Here is a 19,584-nt window from a genome sequence, read left to right on the forward strand (position 1 = left end):
TATAAAAATCATATGATAAATACATTATGTGGGACCATAGGATTCATTAAAGGAAAAACACTGGAGAAAGATTTAATATGAAATACATTCACAGCATTAATGCACATTTCTTGTTTGTATACCAGTATTATATGTCCTACCAGATTCTTTTGGTAGTCTTTATTTTGTGTATTAAAATATTTATTGATATATTTCAGATTTTCCTATAAAGTGATACCATTTTTCAGAGCCAGTACATTGTACATGATACAATATACAAAAACATTTATCATTACGTCCTTGACTAATGTTTTTGTACATTGTATTATTCGAAGAATATATGATGCCATATTTAGAGAGTTTTTCTCTCATTGCAGATCTCCTTTTTTAAAGCACATTTAAGAAGTCTTGCCCTAGTCCTCATCACTACCTCAGTTCATGCGTTTATCTTTTCTAATTTGTGTTTCTAAGTGTCCTCTTGCTTTTAATTCCCACTGGCCTTCGATTCACTTCATTTTCCACACTACTGCCAGTCATCCTCTTCAGATTAAAAAAATTCATTTTCCGGTCCCCAATCCATAAGGCTTCCCTGGTGACTCAGTGATAAAGAACCCGCCTGTCAGTGCCCGAAAGATGCCAGTTTCATCTCTGTCTGGGTCAGGAAGATCGTCTAGAGGAGGAAACGGCAACCCCCTCCAGTATTCTTGCCTGGGAAATCCCATGGACAGAAGAATCCAGCAGACTATAGTCCATGGAGTCTCAGAAGAGTTGGACGTGACTCAGCAACTAAACAACAGCAGCACCAAATTCCATACTCATTTCTCTTCCCGTTTAGAATGAGATTCTCATTATTTGCAAAGTCAGCCTGAGTCTGTGTTCCAGCACAGCCTCTCCTTCCCTTCTTCCTGCTCTGGAGCTTCTCACACTTAGTCTCCCTGAATGCCTACAGGCTGTGTCCTAACTTTTGAACACCCTTTATTTTATTCTTCAACAGGTAAGCTACTTACCCTTACACAAGTGTTTCCCCACAAAACCTTTCTAGGTTTTAGTCTCTCTGGTATGCACTGCTCCCAACTCATTCTCTGTACCTTCCACAGTTTGTCTCAGTTGAGTGTTTCTTCAACAGGTGAGCTACTTACCCTTACACAAGTGTTTCCCCACAAAACCTTTCTAGGTTTTAGTCTCTCTGATATGCACTGCTCCCAACTCATTCTCTGTACCTTCCACAGTTTGTCTCAGTTGAGTGTTTCTTCTTTTGCTTAAACAACTTAGCTCTTATTAATACTGTAGTGACGTTTTCTAGTGCCGTGATGCTTCCTGTTTTGAAAATCCTTGAGTTTAGGAACTCTGTATCTTCGTTGATGAATACAGAGGGCATTCAGTCAATATATATTTAATGAGTGTTAATACATGTTTAATTAAGACAGAGAGTAGAACTGATGTAGTTGTGATAAGGTCAGGCAGCCCTGCCACTTTTCAAGTCCTTGCTCTACTGTTACCAGCTATTATGAACAAGTAAGTTACTTAAACTCTCTGTGCTTTACTTTTCTGATTGGAAAATGAATATTACATGGATTTCTAGCTCAAAGCATAGATGCAAGGTCATAAGGCAGTTAGCAAAATGGTTGATATATCATCAGAGCTAAAATGAATGTTAACTGTTATTGCAAAGGAGGGAAGTTTATCAGAATTACAGTATACAGTATCTTTATTTCACTATCCCAAAGCTTGCTCACAATTTCATTTTAAAGTACAAATAAGAATAGGGTACAGCATATTTGGAAAATAGTCATTATTATAATGTTTATTAAATGAACTGTAGTAGATAAAGATTGATATATTTATATTTTAAGGACATAAATTCAAATAATGAAAAGTAAATGAATCATAGAAATAAAGTATTGATTTGCTAGACTTTTTATCACATATGTCCTTTGTAGTCCTATGACTGATAAAAAATCTTGACAAACCATTAGCAAAAATGGTTAAGTGTCCTTAAGGAGTCGGGCATTTGGCGTCAGGCAGATCTAGGTTTGCATTCCATCTCGTACTCTCTGGATGCTGATTGACTACTTGACATTTCCTAATTCACTTAGGAGTTATTTTAATGAATCTAATGTATGACAAAATTTCATTCTTTTCTGAGACTGAATACACACACACACACCTGGAGAAGAAACTGGCAACCCACTCCAGTATTCTTGCCTGGAGAATCCCATGAACACACACACACACATGCTCACTCACACTCATTCACTCACTCACTCTCACTCTCTCTCTTCTTTATCCATTCAACTGTTGATGGGCACCTAGGTTGCTTCAGTTTCTTGACAGTTATAAATAATGCATGTATCTTACTAAATGTGTGTTTTGCTTTTTCAATTATACACCCAGGAGTGGGGTTTCTGGGTCATATGGTAGTTCTGTAGTTTTGTTTTTAGTTTTTTGAGGAACCAATAGTGTATGAGGATTCTGTTTTCTCCACATCATTGCCAACATTTCTTTGTATTATTTTTGATAATAGCCATTCTGACAGGTGATGTCTCATTTGTGGTTTTGATTTTAATTTCCCTGGTGATTTTATTAAGTTTTTTTTTTTTTAAATGCAGAGAAATTGGGGGCAGATTTAGAGACTGATTTGCTTGTTGGCTACTCAAAATCCATTTCCTACCTTTTCCCTTCTCAAGGTTTTCCTATAGTACCCAGTCAAAAAATTTAGGTTGTACTGATCTAGGCCCAGAACCCATCACTTATGAGTGGATTTTGATTGTTTAAACTACCTCTGTTCAGGATTGGAGATCAAATCTTCCCATATCAGTCAGTACAAGATCTGTGCTTGATTATAGAGTGTTCTAATAGTTAGGATTCGGAATATTGTTTAATTGTTTTGAGAATGTGACCTCAGTTCTCCTACTGGATAAAAATAAGTGTGATTTCAGCAGTTTCTGGTCATTTTGCAGCAATGAGGTTAGCAAAGCTGAAGATGCTGTGCTAAAGCTAACCCTAACAGAGGGAGAAGGTCAAAGCTAAGGGTATGTCTTTTCTTTCTTTAATGTGGCAAAAGTCGTCTTTCATTATCTGATTCTTGCACACTTTTTCAGCCTCATTTCCAGGCTCTTCCCTGCTATATTCTTTAACCTACTTGCGTGATCTATGGAGAATTTCCAGATTGTCCCATACTCTTGTTGCCATCAAATTCCATTTTTTTCTTCAAGTCCCTTTACCTAAAATCCTTCGTTAATAATGTTTCTTCAATCCCCAGTTACCATTTATTTTTTAAGACTCAGCTCTAGGGAAACTGTCAGCTATGGTCTGAATGCTTGTAGGCTCCCCCCTCCCCTAACCCCCAATTCATGTGCTGAAACTTAATACCTAATGTGATGGTTTAGGTGGGGAAAATGGGGAGGTGACGGATGAGGGTGGAGCCTTCATGATGGGATTAGTGCCACTTACAGGTTAAATTACACATTCAGATAGGCTTGAAAAAGATCAGTATGTTTAATTCCAGATTAGTTACTGAAATGTTATTTTTCCACTTCAGATCCTTATTTTAAAACCCCAAGAGACATAAAAGAGGAGAAAGCAAGCTAATAGGGTTGGCAGTCCTAAACTTGTCCTCTTGATCAGTGCAGCACATTGTGGCTTCCCTTCTTTTCAAAGCTTGTTGCTTTGGTAGATAAGTGATGGTCTGAGTTATCTGGAACAAGATACTAGGAGTGGGAACCATCTCTGTACCTCATATGCCCTTGGTGTGACTGTGTCTCTGTGTACGTGTATGTATTTGTGAGGTAGCAATACGTAGGGGTGAGAATGTAGAGTATCTTGATATATAAAACTACCAGGGTAAAGTCAAAAGGGTCCCAGAACTCCACCTCCCTCTCTCCCAGCCCTCGTGTCTGTATCACCAGGGATGGTTTGCCCTCTTCATAAAAATCAGTTCAATTCAGTTCAGTCGCTCAGTCGTGTCCGACTCTTTGTGACCTCATGAATTGCAGCATGCCAGGCCTCCCTGTCCATCACCATCTCCTGGAGTTCACTCAAATTCACGTCCATCGAGTCAGTGATGCCATCCAGCCATCTCATCCTCTGTCTTCCCCTTATCAAAACTGTCTAAATATTCCCTCCAATATGTTTAGATACTTTTATGAAGCAACTGGTATTGGAGGAGCTCATACGCGTATGTCAACTACCGTGTCAGCCGATCAAAGAATAAAGCCATTTCTTGCAGCCCTGCTCCCTACACTGGCATTCTCCTTGCCCTGCCAACACACACAAATACACATACCCTATAGATCAGACCAGGCTTCAAGCAGAGACTTTGCACAAGTAACATCTGACTTTTAATGAGATGAGGCCACAGACTTTGATATATACACACATAGAATGAACATATTAAAAAAATATTAAAAAAATAAAAAAAAGAATGAACATATAGCAGTAAGTAACATACTGATAAACTATCATAAGCTAAGCTGAGTCACTTCAGTCATGTCTGACTCTGTGCAACCCCATAGATGGCAGCCCGCCAGGCTCCCCGGTCCCTGGGATTCTCTAGACAAAAACACTAGAGTGGGTTGCCATTTCCTTCTCCAATGCATGAATGTGAAAAGTGAAAGTGAAGTCGCTCAGTCGTGTCCGACCCTCAGCGACCCCATGGATTGCAGCCCACCAGGCTCCTCGGTCCATGGGATTTTCCAGGCAAGAGTACTGGAGTGGGGTGCCATTGCCTTCTCCGAAACTGTCATAGAGGGATATTTAAATATAAGAGTCGGTCATAGCTGAGCGACTTCACTTATGCTGTGCCAGAAGGTAAAGTTATCAGGGCTTTTATAACTAGCCATCAATATATATTTTATTCTTTAATTTAACAGCCTTTAATAAAATTCTGTATTCTCCTCTGTGAAAGTGAAGACTTGACAACATTTTCTTTGAAGTGAACTTTACAAAACTGAAGGGTTTTTTGATGTGTGCGTGTGTGTGTGGCTGGATAAAGAATTTTCAACATTTTAAGTAACTGAACATTTAAGAATGCTTGGGTTTTTTACAACATTTGATGTTCCCTTCTATTTGTAGACCAGATATCCTCACCAAGCTTACTCTATATAATGTCTAGTTATTCCATTATAAGAATTTTCTTCCCCCTTGGGAAATACCAACATGAAGAGTTTAGTATTCTAAAAAAAGTCTCTATTTTGCATGAATATATAATTATCCAGGGGTTTATTCAAGACAAAAACAAATTATGCATCAGTGCAGACCTGAGCAGTCTGTAAGCTCAAGAGGATTCAGAGAATTTTGTTTCACCTGTGGTGAAGGTGAATAAACAGTTATCATTGACAGTATGAAACATTGATGTTCCGTGGCTCCCCTAAGGTTTGCCTTGGACATGCTGCCAAGGTTACATATTACATAGTTTTTGTTAGAATCGTTGCTATTCCTGGGTTTAAGTGTATGTGCTAGAGGGTGCTTTAAGCTTTGTTAGAAAATCAGCTTTAAGCTGTTGCTACATTTTCAATTTTATTATACTTTTCCCAGGTGTGATAGGCAGTAATGATCATAGATTTTTTCCCCCAAGTATAATTCATATGATGTTGATGGAAAGCACATTGCCTTTGTCTATAGTAGTGGAATATAGTTAAAATTATACCTTTAAAATAATACTAAAGTGCGTTTATATATGTTAAAGTTGGAAAGTTGATAGTATTAGGAAAATATTTTTATTTACTTTTTCTTCATTTAATTTCATTTTCCTTTTATTTCAACTGATGTGCAGGCGTTTGGCCTGTTGTGTTATTTCTACATGGACTTTAAGCTCAGCTCCTAGTAGTTATTGCTTGATTCAGTTTAGCATAGGTTAGTGATGGTGGTCTACTGTAGACAACTAAGATTAAAGCTAAATTCCAATTTGTGTCTCAATAAATGTCTGTGAAGACCATTTTACAAAAGAAATTATGATCAGTAGTTATTTTAGATTTCTTTCTTCCTCAAGCTCACTCTTTCGTCTTATGGGATTGTAGAAACCTCTTTGATAAATAAAAGGATTTGTGTGTAGCTTTGGATACCTCATCCCTTAGTGTCATGAAGGATTTGAACTTAAAGCTAATTAAAATCCTAATAAATGAATATACATATGAAATATTTATCCATTGAGATAAAATGGCAGTTCCAATAACAAGAGTGTATTTTGTTTCTATGAAATGTTTTCCCTCGAGAGGCTCAATGCCTTTGAAAAAGTAACAAAACCCACAAATTATCTCGCTGATGTGCACATTAATTAATGAAGGAAAATACTTTTCCCTCTCATTTACAGATACAAATCAAGGTGAAATATGAAAGGCTTTACACTCTAAATTAGTCTGTCAAAGAACAGTGAGTTCAGTCCTGAAAATTCTCAAGTCTTTTGTCTTTATTCCCTTTTTGAAGCCAGCATGAAATTTCTGGTCACCTTTGAAAATGGGAATTTTGATATTTAAATGCAAGAACCACAAATCATACTTTTAAAAACTCAAAAGCCTGAGTGAAAATGTAAATAATTCTGTGATTTCACTACTGAAGGCTATGTGGAATCAAGATTAAGGTTTGGGGATACAGAGTCCTCCTATGTGGGTTTTCTTCTGGCTGCACCCATGTAGTATGTGGGGTGAGAGTGGGTAAAGAGACATGACCTTTTGGTGCCTCAGCTTTCTCACCTCTGCAGGGGAATCTTGACACATTGTTCCTGGATTTATTGTGAGCATTGGATGAGATATTGTATGAAATACACCATATCTGCTTGGCAGATAGCAAGTACTCATTAACAATTGGCTATTTTAATAATACTTTGATAGTAGTAACTGACAATAGCAAGTAAATATTTGTATAGCTAATTTGTTCTAATTGGAAATTTTACTTCCCTATTTCAGGAAAAGATGAAGCAATCATATGTCAAGCTTTTTTTTTTTTAAAAAAAAAATGTTTACAAAGCATGAAATCCACTGTAGGATTGAATTTTTAAATGATCTATAACTGAAACCAGCCAGGACTCTTCTCTTTGGGAGAACATGAATAAAATGTATTCTTTAGTGGTGCTTGCGGGAGATGGGATGGTGGAGGGATGATGGGGTGCAAGACGGGGCAGACGTGAAATAAACAAGAAGTCAATGGTTTATTCCATATACCATAGTTAAAGGTTTGGTTTCAGTATAAAACAGAAGTCAGAACAGCAGTTTAAAATGTTTTCCTGCAAAATTTTAAATAGATATTTAATTAACAAAATATTTTGGTATCCTAACAGTCCAGAGTTAAATATACAAATTTTTGATGCTTTAAAGATTTTCTTCAACGTTTAATTTGTGATTTTAAAAGAAGACTGACTTTCATAATATGATGAACTGTTTCCTAACTGTGACACTAATTGTAGTTTTAAGGCACAGTCTTAATAAAATATGAACAGAATATATTTTTCTTGCTTTTGCAAAGTATTTTTTAAAATAAATTCGAAATGAGCCAACTAAAAAAACTTGCTTTATAGTGTATAGATGTATAAATCCAAAACAAACAAACAAACAAAAATGAATGCAGTGAGTTCATTTACTGCAGAAAAAATTTATATTTTATATCATGAAAATCTCTTCCTTGTTACTTGATTTACTGAGTAAGATCTTTTGCATTTAAGAGAGCCATGTTCTTTCAGTGACTACTACAAAAAATTTAATGTCAGTTTAGGGTATGAGGGTGAAAAAGTAGACTTTATTTAAAAAGATGCAACCTAGAAAATCTTACCAGGAGAAATGAATATAAAATACTTAAGATCCACAAATAAAACTATTTGTCTAACAGAAAAGTGAAATAGTTGTAGTGAATTTGAATATGAGTAAATAACGTTTAACATTATGAGAACTGCTTATAATAGCTATGTTTATTGTTAACTATACTTTAAATTTCTAGAGTTTTACATCTTAGAATGTTCACTTTTAAAGATAATAATATTTCAGATAGATAATTCTGATTATTTTAGTTTAGTGTATCATATGCTACTTTCTGATATTAGTTTTTTTGGCAATAAAATTCACTTGTTACTTCAAGAATGTTTATATGCACATAATATTAATTAATCCATAATTAATCCCTAGGTCACATACTGAATAAGTTTGTCTTATTCAAGCCTCACAGCAGGCTTTGGATGACAGATTTATCCTCTTTATAAAGGTGAAGAGAGTGAAGAAGATTTTTAAGAATAATCTTAGAAGCTTATATTTGAGATTAAACGTACTTGAGGAGGTACGAGCATAATTCTGCTCTTACAGGTCAGGATGTTGTATTTTTTCCTGTACTAAGATTTTTAGTAGACCAATACTATGCATAATTAGTCAGTTTTACTCCTAGAGAAATTAAAAATAGTAGCATGTATTTCTCCTATTAGCACAATTCTCCTATTACTTTTAAATTTAATTTCATTTTTTTCCTTCTAGAATCTTGCCACTGTATATAAGTTCATACTGTTGATACAGCAATGTTAGCACTAAACATATGAATTATTTCACTTATGTGTACTTGGGTCCAGCAGTATCTCTTCTGACCTGGTCTTCCCACCTCTCCTTACACACACACACACACACACACTCTCTCTCTCTCTCTCTCTCTCTCTCTCTCTCACACACACACACACACACACACACACACACAGGCACACACATATACACTCTCTCTCCCCGATGATCTCTCAGTCTCTCAATTCTAGAACGATTAGGAGATTAACATCTAAAAGGTGAGACTGTGTTGGTATAAGTAGAACTCTTGGGAACGCTTTTCCCATGAGTTCCCAAATTGATCCCACAGAGATGAAGTGAGTATTCCCAGGGTTGCTGAAGTTTCCTTTTGGGGTATTGGCCTGTCTTCAGCTATCTGACCTTAAGCAGGTTGAAAAGCATTTCCCTGGAGCTTAAGAAGTCCCTGAATTAATTCAAAATATAGTCTAGATTAGCATGATACTTTCTGAAGCTACTTCCTAGTGTTGAGAGCAAAATATAGAATAAAAAGTATTTAGGTCAAATTTTGAAATATAGAAACAGTTTATTTTTAATAAGCAAGCATTCATTAATTAATAAAGCTTATAAAGATGTCTGATTCATAATTGAGCTATTACTACTGAGAAAATCTAAAAAATTATTTTCAGTATATATTTGAGTTGCATCAGTCCTACTGTGGGCTTCCCTGGTGGCTCAGATGGTAAAGCATCTGTCTGCAATGCAGGAGACCCAGGTTCGATCCCTGGGTTGGGAAGATCCCCTGGAGAAGGAAGTGGCAGCCCACTCGAGTATTCTTGCCTGGAAAACCCCATGGATGGCGGAACCTGGTAGGCTACTGTCCATGGGATCGCAAAGAGTTGGACACGATTGAGCAACTTCACTTCACTCCAGTCCTACCATACAACTGATAGCATTGGAATACTGATCCAATAACCAAATTAAAGATGTTTTTAGGACTGCTTTAGATTCTTTGGTTTGCATACTATTAATTCAACTGCAGTTTTTAACTGATTCTATAACGATAATCTAAAACACCTTTTACGCAAAACCTTAAAGGTGACTTTTACGTAAAATTTAGGAAGAGTACTTTGTTAAATAGAAAAATTATTAAGATACTTGAATTAATTAGCATATAAAGCCACAAGAAAATAAAGATACATGGTTTGTGAGAATTCTTTGATGCATTGACACTGCCAGATGTATAATATAGTTATACTTGATGCTCAACTCTGAGATTTTAAAGATCATTGTATTAATATGTTTTGCATTGTTATGAAAGGGTAATATTTTTTCTAAACTCAGTTTTATATGAAATTATTAGCTCAGGAATGAAATTCAAATTCTCTTGAAGTTTATTGTAAATTAAGAGATGGAGAAGGAATATAACATATTGAGAGCCTGTTGTTTTACAGATTCCATTTGATTTAATAACCACAGTAAACTTATGATGTCAGCAATGTTATTATAGTTTTCTAGAGGAGGAAACAGAGGCTTAATAACTAATTTGTCTGAGTGATACAACTGGTAGATGGGTGAGGGGAGGGATTTAAATTTGAATCTGTATGACTCCAAAGATGAGGATCTTTTTTTTTTTAATTTTTAAATTTTTTATTATTTATTTATTTATTTATTTTTTAAATTTTAAAATCTTACATGCGTTCCCAAACATGAACCCCCCTCCCACCTCCCTCCCCACAACATCTCTCTGGGTCATCCCCATGCACCAGCCCCAAGCATGCTGCACCCTGCGTCAGACATAGACTGGTGATTCAATTCTTACATGATAGTATACATGTTACAATGCCATTCTCCCAAATCATCCCACCCTCTCCCTCTCCCTCTGAGTCCAAAAGTCCGTTATACACATCTGTGTCTTTTTTTCCTGTCTTGCATACAGGGTCGTCATTGCCATCTTTCTAAATTCCATATATATGTGTTAGTATACTGTATTGGTGTTTTTCTTTCTGGCTTACTTCACTCTATATAATCGGCTCCAGTTTCATCCATCTCATCAGAACTGATTCAAATGAATTCTTTTTAACGGCTGAGTAATACTCCATTGTGTATATGTACCACAGCTTTCTTAACCATTCTATTCCATACGTTCCACAGAGTCTGAAACTGTAGTTCGTGTTCATTGCTCAGTCCTAGCTACATTTTTGATATTCCTATTCTTAGTTAAACATGTAACATTTACATTTGTTCTTACTTTTTAACAGTTAACGTCTTTATCTTTTTTACTACGGACTGTGGAAAGAGTTTGAGCAGTGTGGCTGAGATCTTGTACATACGTCAAGACACTGGGAACTGTTCCATGGTGTTGGTGTGTGTGTGTGTGTGTGTGTGTTTGTGTGTGTGTGTGTCTGTGTGTGTGTGCACGCACGTGCATGTGTGCGTGCATGTTTATACATCATAAGCACATAGACAAGTTCGAGTAGACCTTGTGGACAGGCTAAATACTTCAACAGGCCTTCCTGCCTTGGACAAAATCATTTGCTAGGCAGGAAAATGCAATTTTTTTTTCAGCATTTATTAAGCTTCTAATATAATTTAAAATGAGGCAAATGATTTAGATTTCTCCTCAATGGAAAAGCCTTGGCACTGGCTTCAACAATATAAATTATGATATCTTTATTGTGGATATTAGGAATATGACTCTTTTTTTTGTTTTTGTGAAAAGCTTTTTAAAATGTGCCTTAAAGAAAAAATACTAATTTACTAGAAGAAACTACCAGATGACACAATTATTTTTAGCTGCTACTGCTGTAATTACTAACGAAGAAAAACTTGGAGAAAATGAGGGGGAGGTATCACTATTGTAGCATTTTTTTATTTGTTTGCTTCTTTTGATTTTTGGAGGGGATATGGCCTATTGCATAGTTTAAAATTATCAGTTCATTGAATCATGATTGAGTGGAACTTAAATTTTCGCTCCCTTACGGTGTTTTCATATAGGCCTGATCTTTTTTTGGAGCATACTCTGAATTTACCACATATGGCCCACATACAGGTTTATTTGACCAACTTATTGTCATTAGAGGCAGTAAGATTTAGCTTTCTGCTTAGCATACTCTTTCGTGTCTTTTATTCTCCTGTCATGATAGTATTTCTAAATTAATATTCTGTTGCTCTTAAAGAAATGAGAGAAAAAGGGGTAAAGAGATGGATTTAACTAAAATACTGCTGTAAGAATGAACACAGGTTACTAGAGCTTCTGTTGGGTTCTGTTATTGATATCTTTTTATCAGTTTAATGTATTAATTCCTAACATATTGCAAGGAGCCTCTTAAGGATTATTACTTAGTGATATTTTAGTTTTCTCATAATGTCCTTATCCTAATACATCATCTACTGAGTAATTTTCTTTAACTCTATAAAGGTTTGTTTCCCATCTGTTTTGTGTTGGATATTGTAATGGGTTCTGGAAATAATGAGATGAATGAGTTTGTTGTGGTTGTCCTCAAGCAACATCTAGTCTGTCCATAAAGACAGATCCATCAGAGTCAACTACATGTGTGTTATTAAGCAATGACAGTTTTCGATTCAGCGAGCATATAATGAGTGTCTGTCCTGTGACTGGCATAGTGATAGCCTTGAAGATACAAATGTGTCTAAGCCTGCTGCTGCTAAGTCGCTTCATTCGTGTCCAACTCTTAGCGACCCCGTGGACTGCAGCCCACCAGACATCTCTGTCCATGGGATTTTTCCAGGCAAGAATACTGGAATAGGGTGCCATTGCCTTCTCCGTGTCTAAGTCTAAACTGTACATTTAAAAAACTCAGAGACTTCTGGTAAGTGGAGGTGTAAGTAGATGGTTTGTTTTGACTATGGCTGTTAGAATTACTTTCATGATTTTGGGAAGTACAGAGAAAGGAGTGGTTACTTGTGTTGGGCTAGGATTAAGAACGGTATTGCCACTACCTGATTTAGGGATTGCTGAAGCGAAAATATGCTTGCCAGCAACTACAAAATAGTAATTTGATGGGACTAAAGAAACACCATGGTAGAGAGAAATCTTTTTCTTCTGTTCTTTCAGTAGCAACACAGACTGTCATGTTAAAGAATTGGAATTTTTCTTGAAAATGACATGCAGCTATAAAAAGACTTTAAACGGACTACATTGTATTCTTAAAACAACAACAACAACAACAAAACACTTCAGGAGTGCAAACAGGGAAGGACTAAGGCCAGAGGCCAGACGATTTCTCATTAACAAGATATTTCACTGCTAAGGACCCATGGCCAGCTGGCTGTTTGTTCACAGTTGGCAGGCTATTTGTTCAACTGAATTTCTTCAAGTACCTTTAATTTCCTTGGCTCTGTGAATATAAGGAGACCATGACATAGTCCTTCCCCTAGGCATTTTTTGGCAGATGAGTGTACCCCTGCCCCGAGGTTGTTAGAGATGATCTTTAGCTATGTTGGACTTATTAAAGACCTTTCTTCAATTTTTCTTCCATACACTTTTTCAATTAAATTAAGCTTAATTGAGAGTTTCCTAGGTTCATATCTAATGGATGTCTAAAAATTGCATATCTTAATTCCTAACGATGAACAGATTATAAAAGACAGAATATAGAAAAAGTGAAATATATATCAAAGTGTTGTGTGCCTATGAATTTGGTTCCTCAGCAGAATCTCTTGTTTACCATAGATACATAATGATAAATAAAAAAGAAAATCATTTCAATGAATTTTTGATTTCCTAGCAGGTTTTGTTTTTATTTTCCTAATTCGTAAATACTAAGAGCTCTGTAATGGGAGAGATATTTTGATGGGAAGAATAGTTTGCAAAGACTTGGGAAATCACTTTTAGAGGTGGGACTAATGTGTCCATACCTGGCCTCTAGTTATATGTTCATAAACTCCTGATGGTTTTAGCTCTTGACCTGTAGTCCATGTTATTTTCAAAGTCTTAGAATCCTTAAGCATTTTCAAGTCCAGTGACTTTGGTCTTTGAAGTTTTCTCTTAAGACCTGATCTGCTTTCTCAACATCATTAATCAAAATTAGTGGAATGAAAATTAAAACAACAGTTAGACACCAATTCACATCTGTCACAATGTGTGTTATTAAAAAGACAAGAAATAGAAAATGTTGGTGAGGATGTGGAGAAAAGGAAACCTCGTGCATGGTTGGTGGGAAAGCGGTGTAGCCACTGTAAGAAATAGTATGGAGATTGCTCAAAAAGTTCAAAATGCAGCTATTAATACCGTGTGATCCAGTGATTCTGCTTATGGGTATTTATCTGAGGAACAAATGCACTAATTAGGAAAGACACATGTGCCGCTGTGTTCATTGCAGCATATTCACAGTAGCCAAGGGATGGAAGCAGCCTAAGACAAATGGAAAAGGACGTGGTATCTATGTGCAGTGGGATATATCTCAGCCGTTACAGAAGAATGAGATCTTGGCATTAGGAACAGCATGAATAGACCTAGAGGGTATTGAACTAAGTGAAATAAGTGAGGAAAAGAAAGACAAATACTGTATGATTTCACTTACATATGATATAAAAAAATAACAAATGAACAAACAAAATAGGAACAGTTATAGATACAGAGAGCAAACAGGTAGTTGCTAGAGGGGAGGAAGTAAATAGACAAGGGAGGTTAAAAGGTACAAACTTCTAACTGCAAAATAAACAAGTGATATATATGATATGTCTAGTATGGGAAATAGTAACTATGTAATATCTTTGTATTGTAACAGGTCATAACTAGACTTACTGTGGTGATCATTTTAAAATGTATGGAAATATCAAATCACTGTCCTATACAACAAGAGCTAACATAGTGTTGCAGGGCAATTGTACTTCAAAACAAAGAAACTCATGGAAAAAAATATCAGGTTTGTGGTTACTAGAGGCAGGAGGGGGAGGGAGAGGTAATTGGATAGAGGCAGTCAAAAGGTACAAACTTCCAGTTAATGTCAGTAAGTGCTAAGGATGTAATGTACAACACAATTAATATAGTTAACATTGTTGTTAAAGGGTAAATCCTAAGGATTCTCATCACAAGGAAAATATATTTTTTTCTGTTTCTCTTCCTTTGTATCTGGGGCTTTTATGGTGGCTCAGTGGTAAAGAACCCGCTTGCCAATGCAGGAGATGCAGGTTTGATCCCTGGGTTGGGGAGATCCCCTGGAGAAGGAAATGGTAACTCACTCTAGTGTTCTTGCCTGGGAAATCCCATGGACAGAGGAGCCTGACGAGCTACAGTCCACATGGTCACAAAATAGTTGGACATGACTTAGCAACTATACAGCAAGAAATTTTTTATCTATAAGAAAGACAGAGGAACCAGAGATCAAATTGCCAACATCTGCTGGGTCATCAAACAAGCAAAAGAGTTCCAGAATAACATCTACTTCTGCTTTATTTACTACGCCAATGCCTTTGACTGTGTGGATCACAACAAATTGTGGAAAATTCTGAAAGAGATGGGGATACCAGACCACCTGACCTGCCTCCTGAGAAATCTGTATGCAGATCAAGAAGCTTAGGAGGTAATATGAATTAAATAAGAAAACATAAAGCTGAATAAAGACTTTCACAAGAATTAACAAAAAAAAAAAAAAAGAAGCAACAGTTAGAACTGAATGTGGAACAACAGACTGGTTCCAAATCGGGAAAGGAATATGTGAAGGCTGTATATTGTCACCTTGCTTATTTAACTTATGTGAAGAGTACATCATGCGAAACACTGGGCTGGATGAAGCACAACCTGGAATCAAGATTGCTGGGAGAAATATCAATAACCTCAGATACACAGATGACACCACCCTTATGGCAGACAGTGAAGAACTAAAGAGCTTATTGACTCTTGATGAAAGTGCAAGAGGAGAGTGAAAAAGTTGGCTGAAAACTCAACATTCAGAAAACTAAGATCATGGCATCCAGTCCCATCACTTCATGGCAAATAGATGGGGAAACAGTGAAAACAGTGACATACTTTATTTTTGGGGGCTCCAAAATCACTGCAGATGGTGACTGCTGCCATGGAATTAAAAGCCACTTGCTCCTTGGAAGAAAATCTATGACCAACCTAAATAGCATATTGAAAAGCAGAGACTACTTTGCCAACAAAGGTCTGTCTAGTCAAGGCTGTGATTTTTCCAGTAGTCATGTATGGATGTGAGAGTTGGACTATAAAGAAAGCTTAGCACCAAAGAATTGATGCTTTTGAACTGTGATGTTAGAGAAGACCCTTGAGAGTCCCTTGGACAGCAAGGAGATCCAACCTGTCCATCCTAAAGGAAATCAGTCCTGAATATTCAGTGGAAGAACTGTTACTGAAGCTGAAACTCCAATACTTTGGCCTCCTGATTTGAAGAACTGACTCATTTGAAAAGACCCTGATGTTGGGAAGGATTGAAGGTGGGAAGAGAAGGGGATGACAGAGGATGAGATGGTTGAATGGCATCACCAACGCGATGCCGATAAATTTGAGTAGGCTCTGGGAGTTGGTGATGGACAAGGAAGTCTGGCTTGTTGCAGTCCCATGGTGTCGCAAAGAGTCTGACACGACTGAGTAACTGAACTGAACAGATAAGAAATGATGGCTGTTCACTGAACTTATTGTGGTAATCATGTCTTGATGTATTTAAGTGGTCATTATGCTATACACCCTAAATGTACATAGTGCTCTATGTCAATTATATCTCAGTAAAACTGGAAGAAGAAGAAGACTGGATCTGTTCTGATCATGGCGGGTTTGACTGATTAATAGTTCTAGCATGCATTTGGGAATGCTCACTGGTGTGATGTGATTTTTCTTCTCTCCTTTTAGACTATATTTAAGTGAGTTTTGATGATAATAAAAACTTACTCAAAAGGTTAGCATAAGCCTACCTGCTAGTGAGGAACACAAGAAATATGGGTTCTGTAAGACACACTTTTGTGGTTGAATGCTTTACTTTTGGACAGATAATCCCGAATCCTTATTAATATTCTTGTTTCCAGTGTGAATTTGTTGTGTGATTTCACTTTCCTCACCCCCCAAAACAAGATAGTATCTATACTGTCTAAAATGTAGGACGGTAGAGAAGATGATGGCAGATTACGTAGGAGATAGTGTGTGGAAAGAATTACTGTTGCTGTATAATCCTAAATACCTGAGAACAGCAGTAATGGTGGGTAATGCATGTATCGTCGTAAGTCTGGTTCATATTTCCTTATTTTTCAAATTGACATTTCCAGCCAATTTTAAATTGGTTTCCATGTAAGCCACTGGTTGGACCAATTGCTTTGACTTTGGAAAGAAATTCCATTAGAGATCAGAATATTTAAGTGAGGTTAATACCTGCTCACGATTTAGTTGTAAAATTAGAAGTACTTAATTGCATAGGGTTTGACACAACCTATTCATAAATGAGAGTCACAGTAGAAAAAATATCAGGAGACATGAGGAGAAAAAAAAACTCTAAAAAGTCATACAGAAAGATATGTTTGTATGTATATGTCTGATGTTTTGCCAAAAACACATACAACTCTGATGTGTTGAGTAATTAATTCACTGAGGTAGTTTTAGAGCTTCTAGTTATTAAATTTTCTGTTTAGTTCCTAACATTACCCCCAATTTTAAAAGACTGTAAAGGGAAGGACTATTATTACTGAGATTTATTAAGAGTAGGAAAATAAGAACTTTAGTTTTAGATTTAAGATAGTGTGATTCTGTGTTTCTTTGTAATTTAAAAAAGTGTTCGATAAGTTTTCAGCTGTTAGACACTTTAGAATATATTCATGGTAAGCACAGTGCTATAGAATTAATGTGACAAATTTCAATTCTACAGGTGCTAGTATATGATTTAGGTGAACCCATTAAAATAAAGACTATTTAAATTTATAATTACATTTAAAATACCTAGTTAGAAATGTAAGTGGATTCCACCATTGCTGAGGGAACAGATTTCCTTTTACAAGTTCTAGCCAACTGGGTTATTTGTAATTTTGTTTCACTCTTCAATATAAAATTTTAGAATTCAGATAAAAATCACCTGCAGTAGATGGCAAATTAGTTTTATGTCATGGAACTCTGCCATTACTGAGGAAACATTGTTAAAAACATAAGTCAAATAGAACTTAAAAATAATAACATTTTTCTTCTGCTTCTGTTATATTGTGAAGTTGGATACTTTTAGAAAAAGCTGAAATGTAGGCAACACTACTGAAAGGGAGGAGAAGAAGGCTTCTGATAACTTTATTTGAATTCCTCTTTGTAACTTAAATCAGTGAAGAAAATGGCTTCCTCGGAGTCAATTTTTCTGATATATAATTGGTTAGTGTAGAGATTAAATTATGAGTGTCACATTTAATTTAAAACCAAAGAGAGAAATAGCATTATCACCGAGCATGTGCTCTTTTGTGAATGTCAAGTGCAACTTGTTGAAGGTCTTTTGAAAAACATGAAGACTTTGTGCATTAGTTATGCATGCCTGGAGCACCTACCGTTTTGGCATACAGATGCCAAGTACACTATTGATCTGCACTGTTTTTAATGCAGGTTGGCTCTTGGAATGATGCTGTCTCTATTTTCCATTCAAGCCGAATGAGCCTGTGCTTTGGAATGGATCCAAAGCTCCAGAAAGTTTGCTTAGAGACAGCATTCTTGCCTAGGAAGTCGGTGTTCACTTTCCGTAAGTGTGGGGTTTACCTAGTAACAGCAGAGTTTCTAGAGAGGACTTTTCTCTCAGTGCTGCATTTTTCTCTTCAAATCTTGGTTTTCCTTAGGAAGCAGGTGTCTTCTTGTTAGTACAGTGCTGCACAACTGAGAATGTTAACAGTTGTTAGTCTGCTTGTTTCTGTTCTCTTCTTAGCTTTTCCATAAGTTTTTGCGAGTGTTAGTAGGGTTCATTCACGGAAAGTTCTTACTTAGGTCCTAGCACAAGTCAGTCATCAGTAGGGCTGGTGGGGAGTGTATTTTCGTTAGAGAGATGAGGGGAATGAGACGCAGAAATATCATCTCCTTAGTCTAGAGACATCATTGGGCCTCCTACACAGTGGCGTTTTAGGAATACACACAGGTCATTCTTGTTTCTTTAACTGCTTGTCATGCCTCGATCGCTCCAAAGTTAAAAGTCCAACCAGCAGAGTCACTGGACAGTCAGTGTTTCTTGGCATCTTAGGCAAAATCTGTGAGAATGAATAAAAAAGATAAAATTAGAAGAATCATCAGTAGATCTTTTGTCAGTATTCTTCTGATTAATCTTTGGTTATTCAGTTATTTCTATCATTGTCATCATCATCATCACTTTTCACTTCTCTGGTTGAACAGAATTTAAAGTGATGTGTGAGAGTGGATGGAGTTTCTGGCAAAGGATCATTGGCAATAGCAAATTCATAATGTTGCCAGTGCGTGGAAGGAAGCATCCCTGTCTTTTTAATTCAAGTCCATTTACCTTTGGTGGTTAAGCTGGATAACCTGGCCCAAGGCACCAGCTAAAGGGCTAAAATATAACTGGTTTAGTTCCACTTTACTTTTAGCACTGGCTCAACTGTTCTCTCAGGAGACGAGCATTATATCATTTTTATCTGCAGAGAGGAGTTGATTTTTGCCGATTGCACCACAGAGAATATTTGAGCAAAATGTTTAGTAGCTTAATATAGCTCACCAGTCCATCTGTTTTGTAAGTAATTTTAATTAAAAGGAAGAGGGACAGAATTAAAGCATACCATTGTTAGACATTACTTTCATCTTTTAGTTTGCTTGTTTAGCCTGGTGAACATGTTTTAGTAATTTTACTCATTCCCAAGTTTCTACTCTGCTCACTGCATTGGATATTGGGTAGAGTTTAATATTTGCCATGTGATATGTTGCAGCAGTTAAATAGTAACAGTTTTATTAGTAATTCTCAAAGACCATCATATTTAATACTAATTTTATTTAAAGTAAAACTGTATTATGAGACCAGAGGCAAGGGGATATGCCTGTTTAGGAAAGAGAAGTAAGAAAAAGTTTTTCTCTTCAAATAATAGTATATATGGGACAAAGCAAGGGAATTTGTATTCATTTTCACTTTCAAAAATCATACTTTGCATTAATAAATGTTTCTTAAACGACTTAAATTTTCATTGATTGATTGACTCCCCTTTCAGTTTT

The 19,584-nt window shown here is 36.3% G+C and overlaps 1 protein-coding gene and 1 non-coding gene across 8 annotated transcripts in view; both read left to right on the forward strand.

Moving 5' to 3' along the window:
* Positions 1–19,584, forward strand: part of CACNA2D1 (calcium voltage-gated channel auxiliary subunit alpha2delta 1) — a 541,059-nt gene that overhangs the window by 208,931 nt on the left and 312,544 nt on the right. The gene's annotated exons all lie outside the window — the stretch shown is intronic.
* Positions 9,169–9,240, forward strand: TRNAC-GCA (transfer RNA cysteine (anticodon GCA)). The gene has a single exon. It is a non-coding gene; the product is annotated as a tRNA-Cys (tRNA).

Source organism: Ovis canadensis, chromosome 4 (assembly GCF_042477335.2).
Source record: "Ovis canadensis isolate MfBH-ARS-UI-01 breed Bighorn chromosome 4, ARS-UI_OviCan_v2, whole genome shotgun sequence".
Taxonomy (NCBI): Eukaryota; Metazoa; Chordata; class Mammalia; order Artiodactyla; family Bovidae; genus Ovis; species Ovis canadensis.